Source organism: Panulirus ornatus, chromosome 19, assembly GCF_036320965.1.
Source record: "Panulirus ornatus isolate Po-2019 chromosome 19, ASM3632096v1, whole genome shotgun sequence".
NCBI lineage: Eukaryota > Metazoa > Arthropoda > Malacostraca > Decapoda > Palinuridae > Panulirus > Panulirus ornatus.
Window position 1 is genome coordinate 3,088,422 of NC_092242.1, and position 12,120 is coordinate 3,100,541.

Here is a 12,120-nt window from a genome sequence, read left to right on the forward strand (position 1 = left end):
TATGTTTGGTGTTATGATAGTTCCAGCAGTGTTTATGACTGTGAGGCACGTGCGCAAGATAAAGAAAAAAAATATGGAAGAGGATGGCTAGTTTGGAAATGTGTGAGGACAATACGTACAGTGAGGAGGGTTGATCGAATAAGAAATGTTAGGGTAAGAGAGAGTTGTGGTAGAAAGAGGAGCATGTATGAGAGAGCTAAAGGGGATGTGTTGAAATGGTTTGGATAGATAAAAAGGATAAGAGAGTATACATGTAGGAAGTAGAGAGAGGGGCAGAAGGGGGAACCAAATTGAAGATGAAAGGATGAAATTTGAGATTTTTTTTTTCCTTTTTTGCCGAGTCTACAAGGGCAACTGGAGCCCCATTTGAGGCCATATAAACTCTCTCTCTCTCTCTCTCTCTCTCTCTCTCTCTCTCTCTCTATATATATATATATATATATATATATATATATATATATATATATATATATATATATATATATATATTATCCCTGGGGATAGGGGATTAAGAATACTTCCCACGTATTCCCTGCGTGTCGTAGAAGGCGACTAAAAGGAGAGGGAGCGGGGGGCTGGAAATCCTCCCCTCTCGGTTTTTTTAATTTTCCAAAAGAAGGAACAGAGGGGGCCAGGTGAGGATATTCCAAAAAAGGCCCAGTCCTCTGTTCTTAACGCTACCTCGCTAACGCGAGAAATGGCGAATAGTTTAAAAGAAAAAAAGATATATATATATATATATATATATATATATATATATATATATATATATATATATATATATATATATATATATTTTTTTTTTTTTTTTTTTTTTTTTTTTTTTTGCCGCTGTCTCCCGCGTTTGCGAGGTAGCGCAAGGAAACAGGCGAAAGAAATGGCCCAACCCACCCCCATACACATGTATATACATACGTCCACACACGCAAATATACATACCTACACAGCTTTCCATGGTTTACCCCAGATGCCTCACATGCCTTGATTCAATCCACTGACAGCACGTCAACCCCGGTATACCACATCGCTCCAATTCACTCTATTCCTTTCCCTCCTTTCACCCTCCTGCATGTTCATATATATAATGGAAAGGATCACAATTTTGCGCATGATCAATATATTCCTATGAGTCCACGGGGAAAATGAAACACGATGATAAGTTCCCAAGTGCACTTTCGTGTCATAATCACATCATCAGGGGATCATTACACGAAAGTGCACTTGGGAGCTTATCGTGTTTCATTTTCCCCGTGGACTGATAGGAATATATATATATATATATATATATATATATATATATATATATATATATATATATATATATATATATGTATATGCAACTTACGACCATCCGTACATACGACCGAAAAAAATGTAAATTGAAAAAATATTGCGTATAGAAATTACGCTTCGTCGTACATCTGCCAGTGCTAACGGTTGCGTATGATAGTCAATGTCGGACGATCCCTGCTTTGTGAACACCGCATCTTTCAGACTCATTCTCGCTCTCAGTTACCATTCAGTGAGTGCGCGTCATTCACCTGAATCTAACGAATTTTCGTGCTGGATTAAATCCTTCTTGTATTAAACCCCAAAGAAGATAACGAGCAAGAGGAAAAACCCATCGCATGTTGACAGATCTGGCTAGAAGCCGAGGATGTCGCTCGATTTGGAATTGGAAATGAAGACCCAATATGGAAGAGGAAAAAATAAAATAAATGTGAATGCTTGTAACGATCAATTGTCTCATTCGACGGTCTCCACACTTTTAAAGGACAAAGAAAAAATACGTGAAGCAGTGAAAGGTTCAGCAAGTATGAAGTTTACGATAATAACAGTTTTCAAGGGCACATTCACGAAATGGAAAAGTTTATGTTGTGGATGGAAGATCAAATTCAAAAACGTGTAAACACTAAGTTTACTAACAATTCAGGCGAAGGCAAGAAGTCTTTTTGAGACTGAAGGAGCGAGCGGGAGAGGATTACTTCGAGAACTTCACAATAGGCCATCGTTGGTTCAACAGATTTAAAAGATAATAAAAGTTGCACAACGTTAGTGTCTCTGGTGAAGCAGCAATCGCTGACGAAGGAGCTGCCGAAAAATTCATTGAAAGTTTAGATGAATCAATGTGTGAACTAAAGAATTTTAATACAAAGAAGTCATATGATGAAGCTGGTTGATAAAAAAAAAACGAGATACTTATGATAGAAATTGATTAGAATAAAAGAATGCTGTACAGGGATACGAATTCTACATGCCATATGTCCATATGTCCGATTTACGTCCATGTCAAGATCAGGCCTGTTGGTCAAAATGGAACTCGGACGTATGTCGGGAGCATCTTATATATTCTTTTTTTTTTTTTTTATACCTCGTCGCTGTCTCCCGCGTTTGCGAGGTAGCGCATGGAAACAGACGAAAGAAATGGCCCAACCCCCCCCCCCATACACATGTACATACACACGTCCACACACGCAAATATACATACCTACACAGCTTTCCATGGTTTACCCCGGACGCTTCACATGCCTTGATTCAATCCACTGACAGCACGTCAACCCCTGTATACCACATCGCTCCAATTCACTCTATTCCTTGCCCTCCTTTCACCCTCCTGCATGTTCAGGCCCCGATCACACAAAATCCTTTTCACTCCATCTTTCCACCTCCAATTTGGTCTCCCTCTTCTCCTCGTTCCCTCCACCTCCGACACATATATCCTCTTGGTCAATCTTTCCTCACTCATTCTCTCCATGTGCCCAAACCATTTCAAAACACCCTCTTCTGCTCTCTCAACCACGCTCTTTTTATTTCCACACATCTCTCTTACCCTTACGTTACTTACTCGATCAAACCACCTCACACCACACATTGTCCTCAAACATCTCATTTCCAGCACATCCATCCTCCTGCGAACAACTCTATCCATAGCCCACGCCTCGCAACCATACAACATTGTTGGAACCACTATTCCTTCAAACATACCCATTTTTGCTTTCCGGGATAATGTTCTCGACTTCCACACATTTTTCAAGGCTCCCAAAATTTTCGCCCCCTCCCCCACCCTATGATACACTTCCGCTTCCATGGTTCCATCCACTGACAGATCCACTCCCAGATATCTAAAACACTTCACTTCCTCCAGTTTTTCTCCATTCAAACTCACCTCCCAATTGACTTGACCCTCAACCCTACTGTACCTAATAACCTTGCTCTTATTCACATTTACTCTTAACTTTCTTCTTCCACACACTTTACCAAACTCCGTCACCAGCTTCTGCAGTTTCTCACATGAATCCGCCACCAGCGCTGTATCATCAGCGAACAACAACTGACTCACTTCCCAAGCTCTCTCATCCCCAACAGACTTCATACTTGCCCCTCTTTCCAAGACTCTTGCATTTACCTCCCTAACAACCCCATCCATAAACAAATTAAACAACCATGGAGACATCACACACCCCTGCCGCAAACCTACATTCACTGAGAACCAATCACTTTCCTCTCTTCCTACACGTACACATGCCTTACATCCTCGATAAAAACCTTTCACTGCTTCTAACAACTTGCCTCCCACACCATATATTCTTAATACCTTCCACAGAGCATCTCTATCAACTCTATCATATGCCTTCTCCAGATCCATAAATGCTACATACAAATCCATTTGCTTTTCTAAGTTTTTCTCACATACATTCTTCAAAGCAAACACCTGATCCACACATCCTCTACCACTTCTGAAACCACACTGCTCTTCCCCAATCTGATGCTCTGTACATGCCTTCACCCTCTCAATCAATACCCTCCCATATAATTTACCAGGAATACTCAACAAACTTATACCTCTGTAATTTGAGCACTCACTCTTATCCCCTTTGCCTTTGTACAATGGCACTATGCACGCATTCCGCCAATCCTCAGGCACCTCACCATGAGTCATACACACATTAAATAACCTTACCAACCAGTGAACAACACAGTCACCCCCTTTTTTAATAAATTCCACTGCAATACCATCCAAACCTGCTGCCTTGCCGGCTTTCATCTTCCGCAAAGCTTTTACTACCTCTATATATATATATATATATATATATATATATATATATATATATATATATATATATATGATGAGGTGCCTGAGGATTGGCGGAATGCGTGCATAGTGCCATTGTACAAAGGCAAAGGGGATGAGAGTGAGTGCTCAAATTACAGAGGTGTAAGTTTGTTGAGTATTCCTGGTAAATTAAATGGGAGGGTATTGATTGAGAGGGTGAAGGCATGTACAGAGCATCAGATTGGGGAAGAACAGTGTGGTTTCAGAAGTGGTAGCGGATGTGTGGATCAGGTGTTTGCTTTGAAGAATGTATGTGAGAAATACTTAGAAAAGCAAATGGATTTGTGTGTAGCATTTATGGATCTGGAGAAGGCATATGATAGAGTTGATAGAGATGCTCTGTGGAAGGTACTAAGAATATATGGTGTGGGAGGCAAGCTGTTAGAAGCAGTGAAAAGTTTTTATCGAGGATGTAAGGCATGTGTACGTGTAGGAAGAGAGAGAAGTGATTGGTTCTCAGTGAATGTAGGTTTGCGGCAGGGGTGTGTGATGTCTCCATGGTTGTTTAATTTGTTTATGGATGGGGTTGTTAGGGAAGTGAATGCAAGAGTTTTGGAAAGGGGCAAGTATGAAGTCAGTTGGGGATGAGAGAGCTTGGGAAGTGAGTCAGTTGTTGTTCGCTGATGATACAGCGATGATACAGCTGATTCATGTGAGAAACTGCAGAAGCTGGTGACTGAGTTTGGTAAAGTGTGTCAAAGAAGAAAGTTAAGTGTAAATGTGAATAAGAGCAAGGTTATTAGGTACAGTAGGGTTGAGGGTCAAGTTAATTGGGAGGTAAGTTTGAATGGAGAAAAACTAGAGGAAGTAAAGTGTTTTAGATATCTGGGAGTGGATCTGGCAGCGGATGGAACCATGGAAGCGGAAGTGAATCATAGGGTGGGGGAGGGGGCGAAAATCCTGGGAGCCTGGAAGAAAGTGTGGAAGTCGAGAACATTATCTCGGAAAGCAAAAATGAGTATGTTTGAAGGAATAGTGGTTCCAACAATGTTGTATGGTTGCGAGGCGTGGGCTATGGATAGAGTTGTGCGCAGGAGGGTGGATGTGCTGGAAATGAGATGTTTGAGGACAATATGTGGTGTGAGGTGGTTTGATCGAGTAAGTAATGTAAGGGTAAGAGAGATGTGTGGAAATAAAAAGAGCGTGGTTGAGAGAGCAGAAGAGGGTGTTTTGAAATGGTTTGGGCACATGGAGAGAATGAGGAAAGATTGACCAAGAGGATATATGTGTTGGAGGTGGAGGGAACGAGAAGTGGGAGACCAAATTGGAGGTGGAAAGATGGAGTGAAAAAGATTTCGAGTGATCAGGGCCTGAACATGCAGGAGGTTGAAGGGCGGGCAAGGAATAGAGTGAATTGGATCGATGTGGTATACCGGGGTCAACTTGCTGTCAATGGATTGAATCAGGGCATGTGAAGCGTCTTGGGTAAACCATGGAAAGTTCTGTGGGGCCTGGATGCGGAAAGGGAGCTGTGGTTTCGGGCGTTATTGCATGACAGCTAGAGACTGAGGGTGAACGAATGGGGCCTTTGTTGTCTTTTCCTGGTGCTACCTCGCTCACATGAGGGGGGAGGGGGATGTTATTCCATGTGTGGCGTGGTGGCGATGTAAATGAATAAAGGCAGACAGTGTGAATTGTGTGCATGTGTATATATGTAGGTGCCTGTGTGTGTATATATATATGTGTACATTGAGATGTATGGGTATGTATATTTGCATGTGTGGACGTGTATGTATATACATGTGTATGGGGGTGGGTTGGGCCATTTCTTTCGTCTGTTTCCTTGCGCTACCTCGCAAACGCGGGAGACAGAGACAAAGCAAAATAATATATATATCCCTGGGGATAGGGGAGAAAGAATTCTTCCCACGTATTCCCTGCGTGTCGTAGAAGGCGACTAAAAGGGAAGGGAGCGGGGGGCTGGAAATCCTCCCCTCTTATTTTTTTTTTGTTTTTCAAAAGAGGGAACTGAGAAGGGGGCCAGGTGAGGATATTCCCTCAAAGGCCCAGTCCTCTGTTCTTAACGCTACCTCGCTAACACGGGAAATGGCGAATAGTATGAAAGAAAAAGAAAGAATATATATATATATATATATATATATATATATATATGTTCAGGCCCCGTTCACTCAAAATCTTTTTCACTCCATCTTTCCACCTCCAATTTGGTCTCCCTCTTCTCCTCGTTCCCTCCACCTCCGACACATATATCCTCTTGGTCAATCATTCCTCACTCATTCTCTCCATGTGCCCAAACCATTTCAAAACACCTTCTTCTGCTCTCTCAACCACGCTCTTTTTATTTCCACACATCTCTCTTACCCTTACATTACTTACTCGATCAAACCACCTCACACCACACATTGTCCTCAAACATCTCATTTCCAGCACATCCACCCTCCTGCGCACAGCTCTATCCATAGCCCACGCCTCGCAACCATACAACATTGTTGGAACCACTATTCCTTCAAACATACCCATTTTTGCTTTCCGAGATAATGTTCTCGACTTCCACACTTTCTTCAAGGCTCCCAGGATTTTCGCCCCCTCCCCCACCCTGTGATTCACTTCCGCTTCCATGGTTCCATCCGCTGCCAGATCCACTCCCAGATATCTAAAACACTTTACTTCCTCCAGTTTTTCTCCATTCAAACTTACCTCCCAATTAACTTGACCCTCAACCCTACTGTACCTAATAACCTTGCTCTTATTCACATTTACTCTTAACTTTCTTCTTCCACACACTTTACCAAACTCAGTCACCAGCTTCTGCAGTTTCTCACATGAATCAGCTGTATCATCGCTGTATCATCAGCGAACAACAACTGACTCACTTCCCAAGCTCTCTCATCCACAACAGACTTCATACTTGCCCCTCTTTCCAAAACTCTTGCATTCACCTCCCTAACAACCCCATCCATAAACAAATTAAACAACCATGGAGACATCACACACCCCTGCCGCAAACCTACATTCACTGAGAACCAATCACTTTCCTCTCTTCCTACACGTACACATGCCTTACATCCTCGATAAAAACTTTTCACTGCTTCTAACAACTTGCCTCCCACACCATATATTCTTAATACCTTCCTCAGAGCATCTCTATCAACTCTATCATATGCCTTCTCCAGATCCATAAATGCTACATACAAATCCATTTGCTTTTCTAAGTATTTCTCACATACATTCTTCAAAGCAAACACCTGATCCACACATCCTCTACCACTTCTGAAACCACACTGTTCTTCCCCAATCTGATGCTCTGTACATGCCTTCACCCTCTCAATCAATACCCTCCCATATAATTTACCAGGAATACTCAACAAATTTATACCTCTGTAATTTGAGCACTCACTCTTATCCCCTTTGCCTTTGTACAATGGCACTATGCACGCATTCCGCCAATCCTCAGGCACCTCACCATGAGTCATACATACATTAAATAACCTTGCCAACCAGTCAATACAGTCACCCCCTTTTTTAATAGATTCCACTGCAATACTGTCCAAACCTGCTGCCTTGCTGGCTTTCATCTTCGGCAAAGCTTTTACGACCTCTTCTCTGTTTACCAAATCATTTTCCCTAACCCTCTCACTTTGCACACCACCTCGACCAAAACACCCTCTATCTGCCACTCTATCATCAAACACATTCAACAAACCTTCAAAATACTCGCTCCATCTCCTTCTCACATCACCACTACTTGTTATCACCTCCCCATTAGCGCCCTTCACTGAAGTTCCCATTTGCTCCCTTGTCTTACGCACTTTATTTACCTCCTTCCAGAACATCTTTTTATTCTCCCTAAAATTTAATGATACTCTCTCACCCCAACTCTCATTTGCCCTCTTTTTCACCTCTTGCACCTTTCTCTTGACCTCCTGTCTCTTTCTTTTATACATCTCCCACTCAATTGCATTTTTTCCCTGCAAAAATCGTCCAAATGCCTCTCTCTTCTCTTTCACTAATAATCTTACTTCTTCATCCCACCACTCACTACCCTTTCTAATCAACCCACCTCCCACGCTTCTCATGCCACAAGCATCTTTTGCGCAGTCCATCACTGATTCCCTAAATACATCCCATTCCTCCCCCACTCCCCTTACTTCCATTGTTCTCACCTTTTTCCATTCTGTACTCAGTCTCTCCTGGTACTTCCTCACACAAGTCTCCTTCTCAAGCTCACTTACTCTCACCACCCTCTTCACCCCAACATTCACTCTTCTTTTCTGAAAACTCATACAAATCTTCACCTTAGCCTCCACAAGATAATGATCAGACATCCCTCCAGTTGCACCTCTCAGCACATTAACATCCAAAAGTCTCTCTTTCGCACGCCTGTCAATTAACACGTAATCCAATAACGCTCTCTGGCCATCTCTCCTACTTACATACGTATACTTATGTATATCTCGCTTTTTAAACCAGGTATTCCCAATCACCAGTCCTTTTTCAGCACATGAATCTACAAGCTCTTCACCATTTCCATTTACAACACTGAACACCCCATGTATACCAATTATTCCCTCAACTGCCACATTACTCACCTTTGCATTCAAATCACCCATCACTATAACCCGGTCGCGTGCATCAAAACCACTAACACACTCATTCAGCTGCTCCCAAAACACTTGCCTCTCATGATCTTTCTTCTCATGCCCAGGTGCATATGCACCAATAATTCACCCATCTCTCTCCATCAACTTTCAGTTTTACCCATATTAATCGAGGATTTACTTTCTTACATTCTATCACATACTCCCACAACTCCTGTTTCAGGAGTACTGCTACTCCTTCCCTTGCTCTTGTCCTCTCACTAACCCCTGACTTTACTCCCAAGACATTCCCAAACCACTCTTCCCCTTTACCCTTGAGCTTCGTTTCACTCAGAGCCAAAACATCCAGGTTCCTTTCCTCAAACATACTACCTATCTCTCCTTTTTTCACATCTTGGTTACATCCACACACATTTAGACACCCCAATCTGAGTCTACGAGGAGGATGAGCACTTCCCGCGTGACTCCTTCTGTTTCCCATTTTTAGAAAGTTAAAATACAAGGAGGGGAGGATTTCTGGCCCCCCCCCGCTCCCATCCCCTCTAGTCACCTTCTACGACACGTGAGGAATGCGTGGGAAGTATTCTTTCACCCCTATCCTCAGGGATAATATATATACATATATACACATATATACATGCATATACATACATACACACACATTCTGTGACATTATGAACCATTATGTGACATTCATTTTTTCATTCATTTCAAGCTAGAAGTTTCAGTTTTCTAAATTGTTTCTTACATTTTTCATATGTATATATATGTATGTGTGTGTGTGTGTATATGTGCGTATGTATGTGTATGTGTGTGTATGTGTATATGTATATATATATATGTATATTATCCCTGGGGATAGGGGTGAAAGAATACTTCCCACGTATTCCTCGCGTGTCGTAGAAAGCAACTAGAGGGGACGGGAGCGGGGGGCCAGAAATCCTCCCCTCCTTGTATTTTAACTTTCTAAAATGGGAAACAGAAGAAGGAGTCACGCGGGGAGTGCTCATCCTCCTCGAAGGCTCAGAGTGGGGTGCCTAAATGTGTGTGGATGTAACCAAGATGTGAAAAAAGGAGAGATAGGTAGTATGTTTGAGGAAAGGAACCTGGATGTTTTGGCTCTGAGTGAAACGAAGCTCAAGGGTAAAGGGGAAGAGTGGTTTGGGAATGTCTGGGGAGTAAAGTCAGGGGTTAGTGAGAGGACAAGAGCAAGGGAAGGAGTAGCAATACTCCTGAAACAGGAGTTGTGGGAGTATGTGATAGAATGTAAGAAAGTAAATTCTCGATTAATATGGGTAAAACTGAAAGTTGATGGAGAGAGATGGGTGATTATTGGTGCATATGCACCTGGGCATGAGAAGAAAGATCATGAGAGGCAAGTGTTTTGGGAGCAGCTGAATGAGTGTGTTAGTGGTTTTGATGCACGAGACCGGGTTATAGTGATGGGTGATTTGAATGCAAAGGTGAGTAATGTGGCAGTTGAGGGAATAATTGGTATACATGGGGTGTTCAGTGTTGTAAATGGAAATGGTGAAGAGCTTGTAGATTTATGTGCTGAAAAGGGACTGATGATTGGGAATACCTGGTTTAAAAAGCGAGATATACATAAGTATACTTATGTAAGTAGGAGAGATGGCCAGAGAGCGTTATTGGATTACGTGTTAATTGACAGGCGTGCAAAAGAGAGACTTTTGGATGTTAATGTGCTGAGAGGTGCAACTGGAGGGATGTCTGATCATTATCTTGTGGAGGCTAAGGTGAAGATTTGTATGGGTTTTCAGAAAAGAAGAGTGAATGTTGGGGTGAAGAGGGTGGTGAGAGTAAGTGAGCTTGGGAAGGAGACCTGTTTGAGGAAGTACCAGGAGAGACTGAGTACAGAATGGAAAAAGGTGAGAACAATGGAAGTAAGGGGAGTGGGGGAGGAATGGGATGTATTTAGGGAATCAGTGATGGATTGCGCAAAAGATGCTTGTGGCATGAGAAGAGTGGGAGGTGGGTTGATTAGAAAGGGTAGTGAGTGGTGGGATGAAGAAGTAAGAGTATTAGTGAAAGAGAAGAGAGAGGCATTTGGACGATTTTTGCAGGGAAAAAATGCAATTGAGTGGGAGATGTATAAAAGAAAGAGACAGGAGGTCAAGAGAAAGGTGCAAGAGGTGAAAAAAAGGGCAAATGAGAGTTGGGGTGAGAGAGTATCATTAAATTTTAGGGAGAATAAAAAGATGTTCTGGAAGGAGGTAAATAAAGTGCGTAAGACAAGGGAGCAAATGGGAACTTCAGTGAAGGGCGCAAATGGGGAGGTGATAACAAGTAGTGGTGATGTGAGAAGGAGATGGAGTGAGTATTTGAAGGTTTGTTGAATGTGTTTGATGATAGAGTGGCAGATATAGGGTGTTTTGGTCGAGGTGGTGTGCAAAGTGAGAGGGTTAGGGAAAATTATTTGGTAAACAGAGAAGAGGTAGTGAAAGCTTTGTGGAAGATGAAAGCCTGGCAAGGCAGCAGGTTTGGATGGTATTGCAGTGGAATTTATTAAAAAAGGGGGTGACTGTATTGTTGACTGGTTGGTAAGGTTATTTAATGTATGTATGACTCATGGTGAGGTGCCTGAGGATTGGCGGAATGCGTGCATAGTGCTATTGTACAAAGGCAAAGGGGATAAGAGTGAGTGCTCAAATTACAGAGGTATAAGTTTGTTGAGTATTCCTGGTAAATTATATGGGAGGGTATTGATTGAGAGGGTGAAGGCATGTACAGAGCATCAGATTGGGGAAGAGCAGTGTGGTTTCAGAAGTGGTAGAGGATGTGTGGATCAGGTGTTTGCTTTGAAGAATGTATGTGAGAAATACTTAGAAAAGCAATTGGATTTGTATGTAGCATTTATGGATCTGGAGAAGGCATATGATAGAGTTGATAGAGATGCTCTGTGGAAGGTATTAAGAATATATGGTGTGGGAGGCAAGTTGTTAGAAGCAGTGAAAAGTTTTTATCGAGGATGTAAGGCATGTGTACGTGTAGGAAGAGAGGAAAGTGATTGGTTCTCAGTGAATGTAGGTTTGCGGCAGGGGTGTGTGATGTCTCCATGGTTGTTTAATTTGTTTATAGATGGGGTTGTTAGGGAGGTAAATGCAAGAGTTTTGGAAAGAGGGGCAAGTATGAAGTCTGTTGGGGATGAGAGAGCTTGGGAAGTGAGTCAGTTGTTGTTCGCTGATGATACAGCGCTGGTGGCTGATTCATGTGAGAAACTGCAGAAGCTGGTGACTGAGTTTGGTAAAGTGTGTGGAAGAAGAAAGTTAAGAGTAAATGTGAATAAGAGCAAGGTTATTAGGTACAGTAGGGTTGAGGGTCAATTCAATTGGGAGGTGAGTTTGAATGGAGAAAAACTGGAGGAAGTGAAGTGTTTTAGATATCTGGGAGTGGATCTGGCAGCGGATGGAACCATGGAAGCGGAAG

General features: G+C 42.3%; 1 protein-coding gene across 2 annotated transcripts in view; it reads left to right on the forward strand.

Annotated features, from left to right (window-relative positions):
• Nucleotides 1-12,120, forward strand: part of LOC139755317 (adenylate cyclase type 8-like) — a 357,275-nt gene that overhangs the window by 290,519 nt on the left and 54,636 nt on the right. The gene's annotated exons all lie outside the window — the stretch shown is intronic.